Raw genomic sequence first — 24,519 nt, forward strand, 5'->3', positions numbered from 1 at the left:
GCGGGCCTTGGGGCCCTTGACCACCTTGGTCCATGCCCCTGACTGGGCAGAGCTGGAGGTCCCAGAGTCCTCCTTAGTCGCGGAGGGAGACAGAGCTCTCCCCTGCAGCTCCCGGGGGAGAAGGGAGTGGCAGTTGGAGTCTATCTCGTGCTCACAGTCCCTGGTGGCACGCAGTCTCTGGACTGTGGCCTGGAGCTCCTCCAGCTGGTGCATCAGAGACCCCAGTAGGGAGCAGACCCCGCAAGGGGAGGTGGCCATGCTCCCGGGCCCCAGAGCCTGAAATTCCCATGAATTCCCCAAGCAAGTCAAAGTCTGCTTTTCTGAAGTCTAGAGTCCTTACTCTGCTGCTCTCCATCCTTCTTTCCTTGGGATCCTGAACTCAATCATCTCATGGTTGCTGCTGCTTACCATTTACTAGTACGTTTCTCACCAATTCTTCACTGCTTGCAAGCAGGAGGTCAAGAGAAGTGAGGCCCCCAGTTGGCTGCTCCATCACTTACACCAGGAAGTTGTCCCAACACTCTCCAAAAATGCCCTTGGTTGTCTGCACACTACAGTATTGCCCTCACAGGAGAATGAGGGTCTGTAATCGTAAAAGATTCTTTTCTCTCTCTACAATCCCATATCTCATTCATTTCACAACTGCCAATTTCTCCAACAAGCAAAGTAAGGATGATACTACAGGCATCAGACTCTCTGCTGTTATACCTTGATTCATCTCTCAAGCAATCTAATCCACCAAGGGTGTATCTATATGTGCAATTAGTGCACCTGAATTTTCTGAAGTGTACTTGCAGCACCATGCCCCTGGATGTCTCTAACCCCTGCCCTCATGGCTGTGGCAGGGAGCTCGGAGTGGCTGCTCTGTAGTACAGAGCCCACAGCCTTCCCCTCCCTGGGAGCCAGGGCTTGAGCACTAGGCTGAGCTAACCCACAGCCCCAGCCTGGCTCTGTTGTCCCAGCCTTGGGAGGGAGCAAGGCAGAGACTCTTGAGCCCCATCCATGGTGGTGCTGGTGTGATTGGAGCCTTAAGAAAGACATATCGGGCTGGCAGGTCCCCATTTGGCACACCCCAGGCACCCCACCTTTCTCTGTCAGTGGGGATATGTGGATTCCTCTGGTCCTGGCATTGCTCAGCTTCTGCCTCCCCCAGCACTGGGCAGGAGCTGGGGTGTGGGCTGGGGGATCTCAACTCATTGCTGCCCTCTCTTTGGCCTTGGGGAGCAGAGTGACTCAGAGGCACAGAGGCCCCAAGCTAGTGCTGGTAAGCTGGGCTGCAGTCCTGAACTCCATACAGTAGGGAGCTGTCCCCAACTCCAGTACATCTCCACCCACACCCTGGAGCTCAGTAGCTGTAGCCCCCTGGTACCTGGGCTAATGAGGAGCAAATTGCTCCCAGCCAATGTCTACATGTGCTTTATGGTACATTAAACTAATGTGACATTTTCTAGTAATTGTCTCCGTCAGTGCTAGTATATGGCACATTATATTAATCTAATGTGCAGTAAGTGTCACATACATGTAGATGGTGATGCTTTACTGTGCATTAGTTTAGTCTAATGTGTAGTAAAGCTTCTAGTGTAGATGAGTCCCAAATGTAGAAGGGATCCTCTCTGCATGATGTTGTAATTAATGACTATGCCATGAATATGTATGTAGAGGACTGAATCAGGTTTATGCAGACAACATCAATTCTGGCATTCCTTAAATATTCAGTGCTTGACTTTGCATCTTTAGTATTTTTACATAAGTTTTTGACTGTTTTGGCTGTCATTCCCCAGGTTTTATAAGAAGCAAACTGGAAACCAAACAAAAGTGAAAAACAAAACAAGGTAAACATTCATAGAATCATAGCAAGTTACAGCTATGAATACCTTGTATTGATATGTACAAGGTTTTATAGATGGGATGAAAGCTTTATATCCTAATGTCTACCACCTGAGCTTACAGAATCACTTGTAACAGTGGTAGATTGTCTTCCTTTGTGGAGACCACTCATTAGAGGGAAATAATACATGCCCTGTCAGTATGTTATGCTGACATCTGTGAGAAAGGGTGAAACAAGGAATCTGCAGTTATACTGGAGGAGAATGTTCTTTAGAAATAGAATATTTTTCTGTCCTGAATAATCTCCAAATCTGACTCTTTCTGTGCCTGTCCCACTCCTTCTTGACTGTTCCTGTTCTTGTCTTCTCCACCTAAACTACAGTATCAGTCACCTTCTAATTCTTCATTCAATCTCTTTCTCATCTGATTCCATGGTTCCAGGTTCCTCACTCTTCCCACTTCCTCCTCCCTCCTTGAACACTTTGTCTCTGTTTATTACTTCCTGTGACAATTACTCCCTCAGGTCTGGAGCTCTTGTGAACTGAGTTATTTTTAAAGGTTTATAACTTGGCCAGATATGGATTTTGGCATTTTTAATTTTCTCCCTAGAGCTGGCAAGGACCCATTCCTGACACTAAGGTGGATTTCAAGTTCTTGTCTCAAAGCAGAGGTATCCTCAAGGAAATGGCTCTACATTTTCAAAATTTTACTATGAGCAAAGGATGTTTTATTTTCTAACCTCATTCTCAGAAATGGAGAAATCATTTTTGCTGAAAATATCCAATTGCATTTAATATAAAGCCAACACCTAGCATGGAAATTTCACTCTGAAATTTGAGTGAAATTGGAAAAATTATGAGCAACTAAAAACAATTGTCTTATAATTAGGGACCTACCAAATTCATGATTTCATGATTTTCACAGAACCCCATGAAAACCTTGTCCCTGTGAAAAAGTGCAGGGACCACAAAAAGGCACAAAATTGTCAAGCAAGTCCAAAAAAACAAAAAAAAGGGAGCTGCAAACAGAAAAAGGCAGGAAGCTGTGGCACCAACTTACTTATGAGTAAATTACTCACAAGTAAATGGTTCCAGGTGGGCATCTACACATGTGGGGTAGTGGAAGTAAATTTACTAGTTATGGCAGTAAAAGGTTCTGGCTCCAGCTGCCAGTGTCTGGCAGCCATCTTCAAAAGTGAGATTTATTGGCTGCTCTCTGACCAGCCACTTCTCTGGCCAGGATCAGCATGAGCAGGGCATGGACAGGATGTGGCAAAGCTCTCCTGGTCATCTCTGCCTCCCTACATCATGGCTGCCCCTGGCCCTGTCCCTCCCCCTGCCCCTGGCAGTGATGACCATTGACAGGCACTCCTGCTGGCCACTGTGCTGGCCCTGATGACCTGCTTCACCAACCTGCTGGTCCATGGCCATTTTCAACCCTCCTGGCTCCGCCATGTATGGTAACCTCCTGCCCAGCCATACTGTGCCTTCCCAGGACAGCCACTGTGCACCTGCCACCTCAACCCAAGCCTCCTGGTCAGACTCCATCAGGGACACCAATGACATATTCCAGGATGCCACCACTGGGGCTGCTGTCACTCTCCTGGGCCTTCAGCCCCAGCACCTCTGGGCCCACTGGGCCAGCCAGGACTAGTGCCTGCACATCATCCAGCAGACCTGGAATGATGAACAGTAGCCAGAGGCCTTAGGGATGACCTGGGTCACCTTCCAGGATCTCCTAGAGTGGCTTCAGCCACACCTGGAGCAGCAGAACAGCAGCATGCAGCTGCCTCTTCCCACAGACACCTGCTCGGCCCTTGCCCTGCTGAAATTGGCCATGCCTGCCAGCCTGCAGTACATCAGCCACTTATCTGGTGAGTGGTAGTGGTATTCTGTGCCTTGGGATTCCCCCAGTGCATTAAGGCCCTGGACAGGACCCACAGCCCCATCACTTGCCCCATGGTGACAACCCCTACTATAGCCAGAGGGGCTTCACTCCATGATGCTTCAGGCCATTGTGGACCACCATGTCACCTTCATGCTGCCTGGGTTAGCACTGCCCATGATGCCTGTATATTTCATAAGTTTTCCCTGTCAGGCCTGCTGCAGAGCAGCTGCTTCACATTGGGGGTGTCAGACATGCAGCTGGGTACTGTGGTGGTCCCATACCTTCTTATTGGTGACCCTGCCTACCTACTCCTGCCCTGGCTTATGAAGACCTCTACTGGCTAGCTGGACCCCTGCCTGGCCCACTTTAACCAGTGCCTGGGCTGGACCCACACCCTGGTGGAGTGTAGTTTTCACTGTCTCAAGGGACACTGGTGGACCCTCACCACTTGCCTCGAGTTTGAAGAGGACAACCTCCCTGGGTCATTGTCACAGCCTGTGTGCTACAGGATATCTTTGAGGCCCAAGGGGAGCTCTTCCATGAGGCCAGGGGAGAGGAGGCATGGCAGTGGCAGCAGTGCTCCATCACCTCCACCCCCACCCCCACGAAGGCCCCAGGAGAGCCATTTGGACCTGGGCATCATATGCAGTAGGCACTGGCTGATCACCTCCTCTAGCGCTCCCCACTCTAGCTTACCTGCACCATTGCCACAGACCTGCCCCACCCCACCCTGCCAACCCCCAGCACCATGCTTACTGTAGACCCATCTCATAATAACAAATTTTTATTCCCCAGAGACCCCCAGCCCCTCCCTCCCCCATAAACAGATCCCCTCCACCACCCACACCACTCCTGAAAATAAAAAACCTTCTTCCTCATGAAAATTATGTAGAATGTCTTTTGTCTGCCATCCCAGGGTGTGTGTGTGTGTGGGGGGGGGGAGTCATGGGGATTGTGTGGTGTAGGGGACGCATGCAGCATGTGTGTGGGGGGGAGTCATGGGATGGCAGCACCTAGGGGACAGAATCCAGGGACAGGCAGCCAGCACCTTACCTCTGTCTTTTCCCCCATGGGTGTGCATGCTGAGGTGAGCAGGGGTGACAGTGGCTGGTGATCTCCTGATTTGGGCAGCTCCCCATCCAGCAGTTGGTATACAGAGCCAGCAGGGTTGGTATGCAGACCTGGCCCTGCTGCAAGCAGCTCTGGCTCTGTGCCTGCATGGAGCTGGGGCAAGTAGCAAGCCTGGACCCAAGCAGGGGGGAACCCAAAATGGAGTGGGGTCCAGGGTTAGGGCTCCTGGAGAGGGCACAGAACCTCCTTCCAGGCCCAAGTGGAGGCCTGCTGCTGGGTGGCTATTGGGGGACATGCAGTTCTAGGGTCAGAGGCCGGGCAATGGATGGCATAAAGGTGACCACCAGCACCCGGTAACCATCATCCATGGCCTTCATCTAGGACCACAGTCTGTTTCCACAGCACTTCCATCCACTCATGCTCCAGGACCAGGAGCTGCATCTAGAACTCCTGATCTGCCCAGTCCCATGCATCTTCATGGGTCATGTCTTCCACCTGCCACTTGCCACCTGTGGTGGTGGGCCACATCCTCTGCTTACCACCTGTCTTAACATGCCACATCCTCTGCATACTGTAAGCCAATCTGTCTCCTGTGCTTCCACCCAGCCCACAGTGTCCAGGCTTGGGGGAGTGCGGGGGGAGGGCTCCCAGACAATTGGGATGAGGAACTGCCTGCACTCCTGCCCTCCCCACAGGGGGCATCTCCCCACAAGAGGTGCCCTAAAGCCAGCCCCCTGTGTCACCTCTGCTGTGTGTGCCCCAGGTGGTGCACAAGGAGCTGTTTGTGTGGAACGAGGGGTACTTAACCCACTATGCCCTGCTGCTGCTGATGGCGTTGGTGCCCCAGGTGCACCTCCGCACCTGGCAATGGACCATGGCCTGCCCAATAAAATCCTTCTTTTAGGTTCATAGGGCCTGGATTTGCCCAAGTGTGCCTTCTGGTGCCCCAGGGCTCAAAATGCCTGAAGGCTTCTCAAGGCCTCCTTTTTTTCATAAGACATTTTAGGATTACAATATTCATAGATTCATATGCATATTTGATAACCATTTGACTGCTTAAGGGGTAGCTGCATTGATTGATTTTAGATTTCTATTAAATAATCTAATTGGGCAAGTATTCATACTGTGTTGCAGCATCTGAAAAATTGCACCACAGTTGCAACCCAGACTCTCTATGATTCTCCATTTATGGAATGTTGTCCACATTTTCCATGTAGTATCTGGCTGCAATTCAGGGAGGATCAAATCTTCCTTGGTAGTTCAAATCCTGTCTGGGGAATTGTAGGGTTGCTGACAAAGTATTTCTGTGGCAAGTTGTATTTATTATCATCACAGAGCTTCTTGGCATATTTCCAGAAGCATTTTCTAGATTTGAGCCTATCCAGTGGTGATGTACTGATGTCCTTGTTGATTTACGCATGAGGTTAACTCATGCTTTCCTTTTTTAGCAACATTCCATAGATGTTCATGAAAGAGGAGTCTCTCATCAAGAGTTACACTGAGGTATTTTAAAGAGTCAGCCCTGCCCTGAGGCAGGAGAGATTCCTAGCCTGGAGCCCTGGGGCTAGCCCCCTAGTGGCACGGTTGACCTAGGAGTAAATATGCTCTGTGGTTGTGTCTACATATGGGTTATTGTACAGTAACTAATCATGAGTAAATTTGATACTTGCAAATGCTTGTGATTATGGTTTTTTACTGCACGGTAAGAATGTGTATGTGTAGATGTATGAACTTACTGCACAGTAAACTGTGCTACTGCACAGTTAAGTGTCTTGTGTAGACGTGCCCAGTGTAGTTCTATTTTCATAAGATATTTCAATTTAGAGTTTGATTAAGTGCTTAGATGCTATTATTTAATAAAGTGTGTATGGTTGATTTCAGTAAAGTTTATACAGTTGGTATTCATTATAATTCATGGTATCCATTTCTTTATTTCAATAAGATATTTCATTTTGCATATTAATTAGGTGCTCAGATTGCTTAATAATAATGCAGCAGTTAATAGCTTCCCTGGGCTTGATCCCCTATTCAGGCCTGGAGAAGCCATTAATTGCTGTGTTAACAAGCATTCTAGGATGCAGTCAATGGCTTCCATCCCCTGATCAAGCCCATGAAAGTAACTGACTGCATCCTAGACTGTTGCTAACACAGCAATCTCCTGATTAAGCCCAGGGAAACCATTAACCACATCCTAGACTGCTTAATAATAATGCTGTAATTAATAGCTTCCCCAGGCTTGATTAGGGAATTGCCAAATTAGCGAGCAGTATAGGAAGTTGTTAATGGCTTCCACAGGCTTGATCAAGTCTATGGATACCATTCACTGTGTCCTAGACTGATTACTAACATGATAATTACTGGCTTCCATAGGCTTAATCCCCTGATCATGCCCAGGAAAGCCATTGTCACATTAACAAGCCCTGGTTTGAGGCCATCTGTCAGTCTCCAGGGAGCTTCAGGGTTTCTGGGACCCCTTAGCCAATCAGAGGCACCCCACTGCACACTGCCATGAAAATGGTGAAGGGCACCACACTGGGACTGCTAAATTAGGAAGCAGTGTCAGGCAGTGGTAACTACAGGGATCACTACTATATCTGTCTATAATAAAAGCGAATATAGGAAGATCACCTAAGACCTTCACCTGAATACTTACCATATGTATTTTGCTTATACATTACATTTTTATGAATTGTTATATAAGTGTGCATACATGTGCCATATTATGCCCTAAATCTGTCACCTATTCACAGGAAAGCAGGTTTGCTGAAAGTTCTGTTGTTTTATGGGTTAATATTGTGCTTTGTTTAAACTTTATACATTCTCATGGGGTAATTTCCTACCCCGATGCATATTTTGTGCAGTATCTTAAAGTTAATTAATTCTATTTTTTTTTCATTTTGGGATATTGTGCACTGCAGTTCCAGTGTGCAATATCCCAGTGCACAATATCCCCAAAGAACAACCAGCTTACATGAATGGTTTTCTCTCTGTGGATAAAAAACTATAGAGGGTAACATGTTACCCCAGGCGTGAATGTGTTTTTCCATATAGAGTAACAATTTACCCCAAGCCCATGTTAATGCATTGGGGTAACTTGTTGCCCCAGTGTGATTTCTGTATAAGTGACAGTTTTGGCCACTTTGGGTGGATGCATCTGAAAGGTCAACATTCATTCACACCTCATTCATGTTCCCTTCAAGTATACATGGTAACTGATGAATGGCCATCCTCCACTCTGCTTTTGTAGAAGATATGGTAATCCCTTTTGCAAACCAATTTGTTTTCAGGCTGCAAGGTCATCAAAACACCCTGCCCTTTGCCAAAATAAATAAGTAAAACTCCTTTGTCGCACCCAAATCCACCTCTGCTCACTTTTCTCATGGCAAAACTCTGCCTCACCTGCCAAATTTCATAACATACACGCTAGTTTGCCCTGTCTTTGTTGGAAGTGAGGACAAGGAGCAAAGGGCCATCAGAGAAGAAATAGAACAACATCATACTGCAATATGATGTACACTATGGAGTCCCCTTCAACGGTAAGGGCTTGACACCTTGCATACTCCTTTTACCTGCTTTCAATATGCCCCAGCATGTGTGATTTCCAAACAGCATGTATCCACATTTGGCTTGCCTGCAAAGGGTGGATGCTGGTCTTTGGCTTCTGTGCTCATGAGGAGAAGGTGCTACCTGTGCTGCCATAGGAAGGACAAAAATTATTGCTTTTGTGACAGCATAGGTGGGAAGGCTTGTCTTTGATTTTTATTTATATGCATTCCACAATAATAATTTTTTTCTTTTATTTCTGCAGTCCAGAATGAGAAGGCAGTGCATATTCAGTGCTGAAGCCTGTCTTTTACAGGTAACCAGGGATGACGGCAACACACCCACTGATGAAATCTTATCCCGAGGCAGTGAGGATGCTGGCTTTGTTCCAAACATGGGAGATTGTTCAGAGCAAGAAAACCATATGTCTATGGAAGCTTCATCCAGCTCAGATGAGGAGGAGTTGGTGCCACAAGTAGAAGTGATGCAACACTTCCAGTAGGAAAGGGAAGAGAACCAGCCAAGGGCCACCACGGAAGACTGAGGAGAGCTTTAACAGAACATGGAGCAGAATCGCTGTCACCACTCCCAGAAAACATTGCAGATGATGACACCTTTAGAGGAAGGAATGGCAGAGTGTGGGGGAAAAAGTACATAGCTAATACATCATTGGGGAACAGCCAAGGACATAATCCACAAAAGTGCTGGGCCAACAAGAGAAAGTCATAAAGACACAGTAGTGGAAACATTCCACCTGTTTCTTTCACAAGATATCCTGACTGTTACCATAAAAGAAACAAACAGAGAGGCAGAAAGAGGGAATGGAATGATAGCCATCCTGAAAAAAGAATAGAGTGGAAAAAGCTGGATGAAACAGAGCTGAATGCCTACATTGGACTCCTACTTCTAAGTGGTCTATACCATGGTGGTCCACAAGGCACTGAAGGAGTTGTGGGAGCAATGCGCCAGACATCTTTGCTTCCATGCCATCATGAGTTTAAAATGACAAATCACCAACTACCTGAGATTTGACAACAAATTGACACATGAGGAAAGGAGAGCTGTTGACAAGCTTGCTGCTTTCAGAGATATTTCAACACAATTTATGGAGCAGCTCAGGAAATGGTATATTCCAGGAATACATGGATGGTTGACGAGCAACTCATTGCATTCAGGGGTCACTGTCCCTTCAGACAGTATATGCCCAGCAAGCCTGCTAAATATGGCTTAAAAATTTGGTGGTGCTGTGATGCAGCAACATCATTGCCCCCGTCTGGAGACATCTACCTGGGCAAGCAACCAGAAGTCCCATGCCAAGGTAATCTTGGTACCCAGGTCATTGAAAAACTGGTTCATCCCTAGTACAAGATGGGAAGGAATATTACGGGTGACAATTTCTTCACAAGTACTGACCTGGCAGAAAGACTGCTACAGCAGGACTTGACCTATGTGGGTACAATTTGGAAACTGATATCCCAAACAAAATGCAAGTAAGTCAAAGAAGGGAAAACTTTTCATCAATTTCTGCTTTTGATGGGGAACTCACCCTAGTTTCCTATGTTCCAAAAAAGTCCAAACTTGTGGTGTTGCTCTCAAGCATGCACCATGACCTGTCAGTGGGCAGAGAGCAAAGAAAGCCAGACATCATCCGTGACTACAATAAAAACAAGGGTGGGGTGGATAACTTTGACCACTTACTCCGTATGACCACCTGCTGACAGAAAATCAACAGGTGGCCAAAAACACTATTTTTCAATATGCTGGATGTGGCTGGCATTGCCAGCCTCATCATTTGGCTAGGTGTGGTGGTTGTGCTTAGGATGTCTCCTTTTACCACTCTCTATAGTCTCCCAGTGACCCATTGGTATGCCCACTTCCCCACCTGCCACATCTTGGATGTTATTATTCTATGCTCAATTTTTTTGATGTCACTAGTCATGAGGGTTGTTTAAAAAGAAAGTTTTTTTCTTTCTTTCGTTTTTTTGGGTCTCTGTTAGGGTTTCATGGGTACTATCAGTAAGTTATCTCTCTCACTCCTCTGTATATTCACATGCACTCAACAGTATAGATAATCGTAGTCTGATTTAGATCAAAACTTGTATTTATTTATTTATCTTTATCAACTTGTTGGTTTTATTTATATACTGTTCTTATGCTATTACTGTCAGTTTGACTGAACGGAACCTAGTATTCATAAACAAAGTCTTTTTCTTATTTTTCCATATTGTGTTTCTATCCTTTTCATGGGTTTTTATCTTCAAACCCCGCTATATACTCACTCTTTACTTTGTTGGCTGATAAGTTTATTCCCTCTTTTTTTTTTTGCATGTGTCTGATGCCTCAGATCCTTTCAGTGGGCACTCAGACACTGTCTCCACAGCTGAATAATCAAGGGTCAATTTCACTCTTTCATTTTCCTTTACTTTCTTTCCAGGTTGGCAGTGCAATATGCATCCCATGGTGTTTATCTACTCCCAGATCCGCCCCTCGCTCCCGGAGCTTCGTTCCTCCTGCTGACACCATGAGAGATCCTCGGGTAAGTTACTGATCCCCTGGGGATTCTCTTTCCTCTCTCTTTCTCCCCTCTTTCCTCTCTCCTTTTCTCTCCTTTTCTCTGTCGTCGTCACACTCCGATCTCGGAGCATCTAGCCTTATATGGTATCAACTCCGGAAGCGGCATTCTCTGGGTCCTTTCACTGACACTGCACTTAGTCCTCCACACTAGGCCATAATGCAACCTGGAACCAAAGATCACATTTAAGAAGACAGAGCTTCTTTTTCAGGAGCTTGGAGAACAGCTGATCGATGGACATATAAAACAAAGAACGATGGATAAATGTAACCTAAGTCTGTCAAGTCTGGTATAACTACCCTAAATTACAAATTGCCACAACACACCCCAGTAGAACCTTCTGCATGTATAAGTGGATGTTGTGCTTTTTGTCCAAGGACAGATGACCACAAAACCCAGAAATGATGCGAAGATTGTAAACAATTTGCTTGTATGCACCACAGTACATCACTGCTGCTTTGTGAGGAATGTAATATTTAGTCAAAACAGTTAGGAAATGTTTTTGGAAGTAATAGTTAGTTTGAAAACAGTGTGAACTGCAGACTTAGCAAATTGTTCAATTTTAGAGTTTTGAAACTTTAAAAAAAGTTTAAATTTTGTTCATAGTTCTAGTTAAATAATATTTTGGGTTTAAATCATATAAATATACTCTTTCAAACAATCTATACATTTAATAAATCGGTTTTGGTACATTTATACTGTTGTCACTGGCTCCATTTTTTTCATGCAGGTGAGGTAACAAGTTACCCCATGAGACCAACAAAGTTGAATTGCAGGGTAACAAGTTATCCCATGAGAACAACAATGGTTACAGTTTCATGAGAATGGATGAGGATTAAATAAAGCTTAATCAAAGGTTGATCAGATGAGGATATATTTGTAAACATGTTAAAGAAATTTGACCAGAAATGAACCTTTTGAATTTTTTCATCAAAAAAAGTGTATCATGCATAAACAAATTGGAGAAATGTGGGCTAGATAAAATGACTACAAGATGGATAGACAACTGGCTGAGTAGTTGCAAGCAAAAGGTAATTATAAATAGATCCATACTGGAATGGCAGCAGGTTGCAAGTGGAGTCTCTCAGAGGTTTCTCCTGAGCTCACTACTGTTCAACATGTTTATCATTGGTTTGGCATTTCCTTTCTCTTTGAGTGGGGGACATGGCCTTGCCCTTAAATTTCTTGAGTATATTTTAACAGCCCTTGCAGCAGCAGGAGACTGACTGCCATTTTCTCCTGCTTTACCAGTAGCAAGTTAGGGTACTTGTAGATGTGTGACAGGTTTGACTGTAGTTTTAGTAATACGTTAGAAAAGGATTTGTATAGCACGGGTTTGATAGGGATAATTCAGGGGACTGAACTAGATGATATACAGACTACCCTTCCAACCCTACTTTTCTATGATTCTAAGATCTCTCTCAGTTTAAATTAAAGCTCTCATGCTCATGTTTTTGTGCTTTTATTCTCAACAACACCATTAAAGAGTGACACCCTTAACTTGGAATCCCATGACTCTTGTCAGTATGTTTTAGAACTTAATACTGTTTAATTATATGGTATTCAATTCAACGATACATTACTGTGCCCTGATGCAGCAAGACACATGAGTTCCATTGCCAAATGTGTAGTAAAATTGGATTATATATTGTTATTGAGCATCAATATTAATTTTTAGTTCTATTAAAATAGCTGTTAGATAATTCAGTTCTCAACTGTGCTGGCATCTGCTCTTGCGTTCTGTAAGCTGTACATTGGCATGAAAAGAAGAAACATCTGCTGTTGTAAAGAGTGGCTGCTGGCTGATTTTAAACACAGGGATAAACAAACCTCAGTAGATGGGGAGAAGATCGGGCCAATCCGTACCATACAAAACTGTGATTAGCTCCAGATCAATAAGGCTTTTTTTTTAAATTCAATTTAGTCCCATGTTGGAAATAATCATCACATTTTACATAATGCATTTCTAATTTCAGTGTTCATACCATGTAATTATTCTGTATAATCAAACATAACTGCTGCCTTGCAACTTTGAGCTACTGAATGCATATCCTGGCAGTGAACCTAGCATTTAACTATTTATTTGAAAAATGCATAGACCCATAATTGTAGAAATTTGATAAATCTGTAATTATCATGTGTACATGTCTTTAGTACTTCCAAATAACAGCTGTAACTAAAAGAACATGTATAAAACCACTGTACAGAACCCTGCAACCTCTCTGTGAAAGTCTGGGGTGACTTGGTTATAAACATAAAAGTGGCATTCAGAGACAGAATGGAAGTAAGTTTTATATTTATTTTAATACATCATTGCAGAGTAAAGTAGGAGCTGCACTGAAAGAGACAGTTCAAAGTCTTGAAATACACAGCAAGAATATATTATACGTTAAGGTCTAATTTCTCCAAGGTCTAATATTTTCTCGAACTACTGGACACACAAGCTGTCATTGACGTCAATCAGAGATGAGGCACTCAGCACTTCAGAAAACCATAAATCCATCGTATAATTAAAAATGGAGTCTAATCAGCAACTATCTCAAATGAACTCTATGCAGGCAATCTTTGACACTGTCTGCATCACAAAGCCAGAATGATTAATATGTTTGGACACACAGAGCTATTCTTAGTTTGAAGCCAATATGAGCATGTCCATTGCATTTCTGAGGCAGTGTGCCCCAGCCAAGATGTCTCTTAGCATGCCTTCATGAGCCACTCCCACAGGCGCACTCTAAACCCAGAAATATGCTGATGAAAACACTCTGTAGTTTCTGTCCAACCATGATCTCCAGAGTTCCTGCAAGTAGCTGCTGCAGATTACCCAGGGAGATTCCCACTAGGACACTTCTGGATTTGGAGAACAGTGGGTGGAGTAAGCATGATGGTAGAGACATGCCCTAAATTAATTATTGTGAAGATTTATAACCTGTGCTGGTAAATAATTAACAGGGGTAGAATTTCTGGAAAAGTGATAACTGTTTTGGAAATTGTGTTATTTATGAATAAAGTAAATTTATAAAACTTGGCAATACTGTTAGGTAGGAGAGCCTCTGTGCATGTCTCTTTTGTTACTTGTATAATGTTGGTGGAAGTAAGGATTAGAGTGATTTTTTGGCTGATGATCATAGTTATGCTAGGAGTAGAATTGTATTGCAGGTCCTTTAAGGATACTTACAAAATAAACGTGGTTCATGTTCTGTGTATTCTTCCATAATGACATTTTTAAAAGTTACTGAGATCACATTCTCCAAAAGCCCTTCAACTTTCTTTAATGCATCTTTTTTTTCTTTTTTACCACTTAAATTCAGAGCAAATAGTACTCCAAAACCTCATCCCCTCTATTCTACTATCAAGGGATATGATGTACTGTAGGTTACAGCATCAGTGTGATATTACTGTCATCTGCTGACAAGCCTGTTTGTAGAGGGTATGGGTTCATTTTAGTAACTTAGGAAAATAAGTTTGATTTGTGATTTTGGACAATACAATTGCTTACTCTAGTACATCAATGCTTTACAATAACAGTGATGTCACTATTATATCTGATGTTATCTCTTGCAAGGCAAAAAGGGGAAAAGGGCTTTTCTGAAACACAGTATTCACTTTCTAGAGAGACTGTTTTAGGCTGCCAGAACTGTTTGACCAACTTTATGAGTTAGTTCCTGTTAATAGGACTAGAAAATAAGAGAAAAGCATTAATTATACTAGGTATCCTAGAATTTATTCATTAGCTATATGTTCATGCAATTTCTCAGAAAACACAGATCAGAGCCCTCAATATTACAAATATAGTGAATGTTATTGTCTCTTTAAGAGCACTAATCAGAGCAATTGACAAACTGCAGTTACTAGGCATGTCTACACGAGCAGCCCACTGTGCAGTTGTTACTATGCAGTCATTTGATACTTCCATAACCACGTACTAAATGAATGCACAGTCACCAGTGTAACTGTGCAGTAGCATCCCAGCGTGGTTGCCTAGTGATACTTACTGTATAGTAGCTCATTACTACTGTGCAGTAGTGTTGCATCATGGTTTGTACCCAGCGACACTATTGCACAGTAGTAACAGGTTACTATGCAGTAAGCATTTTGTGTAGGCGCACCCACTGTGTCCTTACTTTCCAGTTTGAAGATATTGATTTTATTTGTTTTCTGATGATAGAAAATATATATTTTTTTATCTGAGACTCTTCTGGAAACATTAATTGATCCCTATTTGATCTGCACTGAAATTGTTCTGGTTACTTAGTAGAAGCTTATATTTTTGCAGGTATAAAGTTCTACATAATTTATTATCTTTTAGTTCAAAGTAGTATAAATGTTATTCTCACTGGGCCTGTCTACACACACAGTTAATGCAACTAAATAAACTCTGGTGCAATTTGAGCTGGATTAAATTAATCTGGATGTCATCATCTACACATGCATTTAAGCACTGTAATTTACTCCACCATAAAATAGTACTTGTGTCTGAAGGGACTATCCAACAATGAAATAAATTAGTCTACACCAGTGTAATTGCTGAGCACATGTAGATAGTGATGCTTCACTGCACAGTAAATTAGTCTACTGCACAGTAAAATGCACATGTAGATGCACCCACTGTAAATTATTATTACCCATTTTGATCCAAAAGAAGTGTCTTTTAAATCATTATAGCTGATTTATTTTATTCAGAGTTTATTTACAAAAGAGGTACAAAACCCTGGTGTGAGCAAGTCTCTGGTTTGTCTGATTCCTCCCTATAATCCTGAGTATGGAGAAATCAGACATACCAGAGACTTGCTCACACCACCAGGACTCTTTCAGCAAGTGTTTCTCAACCTTTTTAGTTTCAAGACCTCAGAAAATCCCAGCTATTAGCTTTCACTCATTTTCACTACAGAAAATAATACAGCAATCCTTCCATTGTAAGGAATTTAGAAAGACTATAACAGGTCAGAATGCTTTTGACACTGTGAATTCCTATTTGAAATTTCTGGATTTATGTTGAGAGTCATGTGTAAATGTTTGCACATCTAGAAGTGTTAATATTGTGGAGTCCTCCCTCACACACAAAGGATTTCCTGGCACCCATGGTGACCTCAGATGAGAATTACTGATATAGACTTATCTTATGTATCTGCTACCAGTCGTTTCGGGCTATGATTTGCCTTTTTCCTCCTCTCTTTCTTTCTGTGCTTCCACTTGATTTTGTTTTCTTTCTCTCTTTCATACATAGCTCCAGTCAAAGAATACCCAGAAAAACCTCCTGCCAGATGTCCAGGTAAAGGCATGATGGGATATGATGTGGGATCCACACAACTGTGCTTCTTACCATGCCACATGTGCATGGCAGAGGTATAATTATATTGAGCATCAGATTCCATCATGTCTTATTCCTGTTGCAAGGGGAGCCCAGGATCATGATCCTGTGCTCCCTCTGCACTGGCAGGCAGCAAAATCAGCTGCAGGCTCCCAACCACAGGGTTGCATATCTTCATTAATTGTTTAGATAATGTGTTTGAGTGTATGCATAGCAAATTTGCATATGAAACCAAGTTGTGTGGAGCTGCATATGTTCTAGAGAGTAGGGTTAAGATGCAGAATGACCTGAATAGACTGGAGAAGTGGTCCATCATCAATCAGATGAGATTCAACAAGAACACGTGCAAAGTCCTGTACTTGGAGTAAAAGAACAGCATGCACAAATATGGATGGTGGAATGAATAGCTAGGCTGCAGTATTGCAGAAAAGGACCTGGGAGTTACAGTAAACCATAAACTGAATATGAGCCAACAGGGTGCTCCTGTTGTAGAAAAGCCAGAAGAATACTGGGTTGTATTAGGAAGAGTAACACTTGAAAATCAAGGGAAGTGATTCTTTTGCTTTATTCAGTACTGGTGAGGCATCAGCTGGACTACTTAGAGTTTTGAGCCCTACACTTCAAGAAGGACGTGGACAGTTTGGAAAGCGTCCAGTTAGAGCAACAAAATGCTTAGGGACTGAGGAAGCTAGACTTACAAGTGTAATGTAATGTGAATGTGTATCATATGATAGCAGGAGGAGCATTCCTGCAGAACTGTGCCAACTGTAATTTGGACTACAGCACCAATTAGCACCAAGGGACTGGGGACAATGGCAGAGTGGACTTGGGTATGTACATGACTGAAAGATCAAAGATGGATGGCAGCAGGATGCAGCAGAGCTTGGGAACTCATTGGTAGGAGTTGGCCAAGCAGTGGACTGGAGCAGTGGGGCTCAGACTTGGAAGCATGTGCAGACTAAATCTGAGTGCTCTCAGGATTAAAGACTGGTTTGGGGACACCTCTGGAGTTGTGGGTGGGGACTTAAAGGAGCTGAATGCATGCATCATAGTGTTAATGCCTATTACCTGTTACCTATTCCCTGAGTGTGAGTTACCACAATGGTAATGTCTATTTACCTGTTATCCATTTCCTTTTTGTGACCCACTGGCTTGTGAACCAAACTCTGAGGATTTTCTATGAAAAATATAGGCTTCCTTCCTTGGCTTCAATGCCAGTTCCTGGGGCTGCAGAGGTCAGCACACTAGGAAAGGCTGAAAGAACTGTAGAAAAAAAGGCTTAGGTTAATGTGATGTCTAAAAGTGATTATCAGGAGAATGGAGATAGTCCATAGATAGAGATTTTTATCTGTGGCAATAGGGGACAGGACTAGGAGCGATTGCTTCAAGCTTCAGCAGAGGAAATTTAGGAGATTAGGAAGAACTTTCTAACTGTGAGTATGGTCAAGCACTGGAGGAAGCTGACTAGAAAATTTATGGAATCTCCATCCTTGGAAGTTTTCAAGAGCAGGTTGGACAGACACTTGTCTGGAATGGTTTAACTGGGAAGACCCTGCCTGAGAAGGGAGCTGAGCTATATAACTTTGTGAAGTCCCTTCCACTGTACTTTCCTCTGATCCCCAAATCCTATATGTGTATTGTAGTACTGTCCAGAATCAGAAACAAGGGGCCACTCTGTTAAAAAACTGAGCAGTTACAGCCCTGCTTTCAATCATCAGGGTAATGTAACCTGCTGATCTCTAGTATCTTTCCTCCTGTGGCATATTTTCTCCTTCATAAAAAAAATCATGTTTTATATATGTGAATATATATAAAGGAAAATCTTATGTTTTAATGTAAGTACTGTCACAGAGGGTATCTGGAACTCTGAAATATCCCTTGTAGTATATTTAAAAAATAGGTTAAGAGTATTTGATAAAAAATATAATAGACGCTTAAGATAATAGACAATGGCATTCCTCATAGAACATGTATACATTCTGAAAATATTTTAGTTTGAGTTGGACCTAACTTGATCCAAATTGACTACTACTGCAATACTTTAGAAGAAATAACATAAAGATTCTATAAAGAATGTAATATACTTGGGGGGGGTCTCAGTGGATAGTATTAAGGCAGAAGAAAGGTAAGTATTACCTATTTTATATACTTTGTGATAGTGATCATCCAGTGTGCAAAAGGAAATCTTGACTAAAATAATGTTTCGTTTCAGTCAGTGTCAAAGCTCTGTTTTGTTTCAGTGTAATCAGAATTCTGACCATTATGTTTAAATGTTTTGCCCCTACTAACAGGGCTTATCTACATGTTCATTAATGCAGTGGTTACTGGGATACAGGTTGTAGCCATATTGGTCTACAGGCAAAAGGAATCAGAACTCATGGTAGAGGTGATATCTTTTATTAGACTAACCAGATATTTGCAAAAAAAAAGGCTTTATTTGCAAGTTTTCAGGCAGTGTATAATCAAGTACTAAATAAATGTGCAGTAACCAGAGTTACTGAGCAGTAGCACCATTTTAAGTGATGCTACTGAACAGTAGCCTAATGATTCTGTGCAGTAGTGTTTTAGTACTATTTGTGCTGTGATGCACTACTGTGCACTATCATTTAGCCTAGTGCCCTGTTAGTGTGCCCACAGAATACTATCCACATATGTGTGTCCTAAAAGTCATGTCCTTTTATTACAACTACTCTTTAAAAAACTTCCCAGTTTAAGTGTCACATTACATTTCTTCAGATAACTTAATCTCAGTGTCATGGACATGACTCAACACAACATCTTAGAGATTTATAAAATGGTTTTGGCAGATCTTGACTCTTGAAAAATGCATATATGTATGTATAACTCTTAGATAAATTATGTGAGATGCAATCTGGGCCTAATTTCCTACTCTCATGAAAATGTATAGTCATTTACACAGGCGAATCAAACTCAAATGAGGTGGCAGGAAAATGTTTGACACTATTGGCTAATACCAATCCAATATAAGTATAAAACTGATGAGCATCTTTTCACATGCGTAAATGACTAAACAGGTGCAAAGCAATAGGATAAGATTGTAATCTACCTCAACAGGACTTAAGCAAAATGTAGGCTACAAGTTACAGAACCATACAAATTTTAGGCTACTATGCAAGTGTATAGGTTACAGGGCAGCCACCTAATCCTCTCATTCCTCTCTGTTGTGATCCAAATCAGTGCTGAAAAGGACCTAAGCTTTCTCTGTGTCCATAATTCTTCAGGTGAGGTAATAACACTTCTAGTTCACAGTTTGATGTTGACAGTATGCCTAAAGCAATGCGAAACACAACAGCCAGAGAAAGATGTAATAATGCATACCTTCAGCCACTTAGTGGTTAAAAATGTTGGCCTAGGAAATCAGGGCTCCTATACACATGCATCAAAGCTGCTACAACATGCTGTAATTACAGCATGTCAAAACAGACTTGATTGAGTCTGCTGAAGCATGGTAATTATTGTGCTCTAGCAGACTCCAGCATCACTTGTACCAGCCTCCCCTGCTGAAAAATGGTGGCAGGGGGGCTTTCAATGAAACTTGTTCAATAAGCTTCAGTTAAAGTGCTCACATCCCCAGTTTTCAGTGCAGGGATGCTGATGCACATGATGTTCCAGGCACTTTAATTAGAGTGGATCTCGAAGCCACTCTAATTAAAGCACCTCCCACCCCACCTCCCACAGCACATGTATAAATGCCCTCAGTTCTCAGCTTTCCTCACTCTGGTGAGATTTGAGCTCATACCTTCTAGGAGACTTTCCTAACCACCAAGGAACAGTTTTCCTCTACCACCACTGAATGCTAGGCTGAGGAACAAATAAGAAAAAAACCCCCAAACAAGTAGCAAAGATTCTGTGGCTGTTTAGTGGTTCCAGCACTCCCTGGGATGGGGATCTTTGTTCTGGCCTTTGTTTCTAAAATTATTTCTGTTCTGTTTTTTTTTTTTTTTTTTAACCAATGTCTGTCTAATGTAAAAAACCATACCAGGACCTTGCATCCTGAACTGAATCCAGGCCCTTATTTTCCAGGGGATTAGTCTCTTCATTGAACCATGTAGTGACTCCAGAAAGAGTTCTTTGGTCCTTTCCCTTCAATGATCTTTTCAACCATGTATATGTTTATTTCCCGACTTCACAATTGAAACAACATAAAGATCTAATATGAGGTTGTTAGCCTAAGTTAGACAAGAATTATTGAAACTGCTCTGGTTACCCAGTGAGACTTCAGTAATGATTTCAAAATTATTCTAATTTTATTTGATCTTGATTTATGAGACACATGTTGCCAACATAATAATTTAAACATGGCACTGATCATTTTGAGGTAAGAAATTATGAGTTAGGTAACTTATATTTATGAACTAAATGCAGCCAACATCACTTTTTATACACAATATGTAACATTTCTGAGGTAAGTGATTATGAGCTATATGTAACCTTGAATTTTCCAACATCTTATAGTAACAAAAATTGATGCTGATATAATTATAAACAAAATATTAGTTACAGCTTGCCAGATGTTTTTGGTTGATATTCTCAAGGAAAAAAAATCAATTAAATTAAAATCTATGTTGAAAGAAGGCAATGAAGTAATAGAATTAGCTAAGAAAAATGTCAGGTCCCATGAAGCCAACTTCCTAGCTGAACTAATAAGAAGGGAAGGTGAGAAAATACAAGGTGGGCTCTTAAACAGCTTAGCTTTCAAAAGTCTGATGAGTGGGATATGTTAGATTTCAGGCCTGAACAGAAGGATGGTTGTGCTCTGCATACAAGAACAGGAACATATGAAAGTATTTTATAAGGTATGCAAACTGCTGCATAGGAGATAACTGTACAATTGATTTGCTTTTATGTCATGATATAAGAACTATGGGGAAAATCAACAGAACTATAATCATAAAACCCAGGTATTGAATAAAATGTGTGAATCTGACAGTCTGTGGAAACTAAGCTTTAATGAATTCCAGTTACTAACAGTTTCCTTCTACACTGATTTAAATGTTGTCAATAGAGGACATGACCTCTATTGCTTACCATCTATGGAGCTGAAAAGCATGCTAATCATAAACAACATCTCAAATATTTACTGTACTTGAGAACTGAATTATTAGCACAATAATTAAGGAACACGATTAAGCTTTCCATAAAACTGAAAACACTTTTTTACTATTATGATAAAATGAGAAGTTTATACCTGTATATAGAGACTCAGGATTGGTACAGGCAATTATTACACTCTAACCAGATTCCAAATGGGCTCAAATGGAATGAGTTCAATAAGCAGGAGTGATTAATGATCTTGGGCAATTCAAAACCAGTTTCATTTCAAAGTCAATAAATCTTCAAGCCTAGGATAGGTTTATCTAGTACCTATAAAAGAAAAGCTGGCTGCATTGACACAAGTTGCTGACTGCGCAGTAGCTCATTACTACTGTGCAGTAAAGTAGTGTGGCACAAAGCGTGACATGATGCTATTGTGCAGTAGTAACTAGCTACTGCGCAGTCAGCATCGCCTACAAGCTCTTCAGTGACAGGGCTTTAAACTGAGCCTGCCAAGGGATGGAAGAAGTACTGCCACTGCAAGTCCACTGGGCAGTTTTTGTAAACCCAGCAAGCTAAGGCATTCAAGCAGGCTAAGGCACCCCTGCCTCTGCCCCAGAGTGATCTGTAGGAAAGGCAAGGGTCTCTAATGGGACACTATACACCAATGCCAGGAGCCTAGGGAACAAACAGGAAGAACTGGTCCTCCTGCTAAAGCAACAGGATTACAATCTCATAGGGATAATAGAGACCTGGTGGGACTCCACCTATGACTGGGCCAAAGGTATAGATGGCTATAACTTGTACAGGAGAGATCGTGTAGGCAAAAGGGATGGTGGGGGTGCTCTCTATGTCAAGAAAAGCTACATGTCCCTGCAAGCTGACATTGGTACCCAGGGAGGATGACTGGAGACTCTCTGGGTCAAAATCCATGGTGAATAAAGAACAAGGGATACAATGGTGGGAGTCTACTACAGACCTCCTAGCCAGGATCAAGAACTTGATCAGGAATTCACCAGGGAACTAACTGAGGTTGCACACTCCCAGTGCATGGTTGTCATGTGAGATTTCAACTACCCTGACATCCTGTGGAAAGATCACTCGGCCACATCCGAATGGTCAAAAAGCTTCCTCCTGTGTGTGGATGAGCTCTATCTGATTCAAGAAGTCTGTGGACTGATGAGAGGCAAAGTGCTGCTCAACCTGGTACTGGCAATGGGGGTGATTTAATCAGAGACCTAACAATTGAAGGTAAGCTGTGAGACAGCACAAGCAATGTTTATCCCATCTCAGAGAAAAGGCAGCAAAAGGGCACAGCAGCCCCCTTGGCTCTGCAGGGAATTAGTGGACCTCCTGCATCTAAAAAGAAAGGCCTATAATGGATGGAAGGCTGGATCCACCCCAAAGGAGAAGTACTCTGCACTGGTCCAGACCTGTAGGGAGTGAATCAGGAAAGCCAAGGCTGCAGCTGAACTCCAATTGGCTACTTGTATCAAGGATACTAAAAAGTTCTTTTTTAGATATGTGGGGAGCCAGAGGAAAAGCAAGGGTAACATTGGACCCCTGCTAAAGAATATGGATCAACTGACAATCAACACTCAGGAAAAAACTAACCTGCTCAACAGGTATTTTTCATCGGTTTTTCACCAGCCTCAAGGGATGGCCCTGCCCAATACAGTATGGAACTGCCAAGGTGAGGGAGAACTATTACCCCACATCAGTGTTGGCCATGTGAAGGAACACCTTGAGAGGTTGAACACCTTCAAATCAGCTGTCCCGACAGCTTACACCCCAGGGTACTTAAGGAGCTGGCAAGCATTATAGCTCGGCTACTGCATGGACCAAAAAGGCCAATGTGCTGCCTATTTTCAAGAAAGGGAGGAAATTAGTTCCGGGTAACTACTGGCCCATCAGCTTGACCTCTATACCAGGGAAGATCTTGGAAATAATTATCACATAGACCCTTCTTGGCAAACTAGCTGAAGGGAACATACTGAGGGATAGCCAGCAGGGGTTTGTTGTGGGTAGGACTTGCCTGACCAATCTCATCTCCTTCTATGACTAGGTTATATATTACCTGGACAAGGGAAAAGAGATTGATGTCATATATCTTGATTTAAAAAAAACCTTTGATCTGGTATCTTATGATCATCTCATAGAAAAACTGGCCAACTGTGGCCTTGGCTACATCACAGTCCACTGGCTGGGGAATTGGCTTTGAGGTTGGACCCAGAGAGTGGTAGTTGACAGAAGTCAATCATTTTGGTGCACCATGACTACTGGGGTCCCCAAGGCTCCGTCCTTAGACCTATCCTTTTCAACATCTTTATTAATGATGTGACATTGGTGTCAGGAACAGACTGGCCAAGTTCACTGATGACACCAAACTTTGGGGTAAAGCATGCACGCCCAAAGACAGGATGGTGGTCCAGGCTGACCTTGACAGGCTCGGAAAATGGGCAGATGAAAATCTGATGGCAATCAACTCCAAAAAATGCAAGGTACTCCACCTTGGGAAGAAAAACCCGCAGCATACTTATAGGTTTGGCTGTACTACGCTTCCAAGCACCGTGGCCGAAAGGGACTTGGGGGACATGATTGACCACAAGATGAATATGAGCCACCAATGTGATGTCGCAGCCAACAAAGTGAACAAAACTCTGGCTTGCATCCATAGATGCTTCTCCAGCAAATCCCATGATGTCAGCCTCCCGCTGTACTCAGCCTTGGTGAGGCCACAGCTGGAGTATTGTATAAAATTCTGGCCTCCAAAATTTAAAAAGGATGTGGAGAAGCTTTAGAGGGTGCAGAGGAGAGCCATCCGCATAAGCAGAGGTCAGGAAAACAGACCTTATGATGAGAGGCTGAGAGCTATGGGACTCTTCAGCCTGGAAAAGCTCAGGCTCAGGGTGGACCTGGTGGCTGCCTATAAGTATATAAGGGGCATACATAAAGATCTGGGTGCACATCTACTTACCACAGAACCCTATGGGATGACAAGGTCAAACGGTCACAAACTTTTCCAAGACCATTTCAGGCTGGACATAAGGAAGAACTTCTTTATAGTTCAAGCCCCCCAAGACCTGGTACAGACTGCCACCAGAGGTGGTACAAGCACCTACTCTGGATTCTTTCAAGAGTCAATTAGATGTTTATCATGCTGGTATCCTGTGACCCCATGTGAGAGGGGAGACAGGACCCCCCCTAGCATGGCCCAGACCCCTAACCAAAGCACCGTGGCACTCACCATAGGAGC

At 42.8% G+C, this 24,519-nt stretch overlaps 1 long non-coding RNA gene across 1 annotated transcript in view; it reads left to right on the forward strand.

Annotated features, from left to right (window-relative positions):
* Positions 1–1,767: 1,767 nt before the first annotated feature.
* LOC109322398 overlaps positions 1,768–24,519 on the forward strand; it is a 67,946-nt gene continuing 45,194 nt past the window's right edge. Inside the window, exon 1 of the long non-coding RNA XR_002104380.1 lies at positions 1,768–1,832. This is a non-coding gene — a long non-coding RNA (uncharacterized LOC109322398). The remainder of the gene's footprint in view (positions 1,833–24,519) is intronic.

This window comes from Crocodylus porosus, unplaced genomic scaffold, assembly GCF_001723895.1.
Source record: "Crocodylus porosus isolate Cpor-Errol unplaced genomic scaffold, CroPor_comp1, whole genome shotgun sequence".
NCBI lineage: Eukaryota > Metazoa > Chordata > Crocodylia > Crocodylidae > Crocodylus > Crocodylus porosus.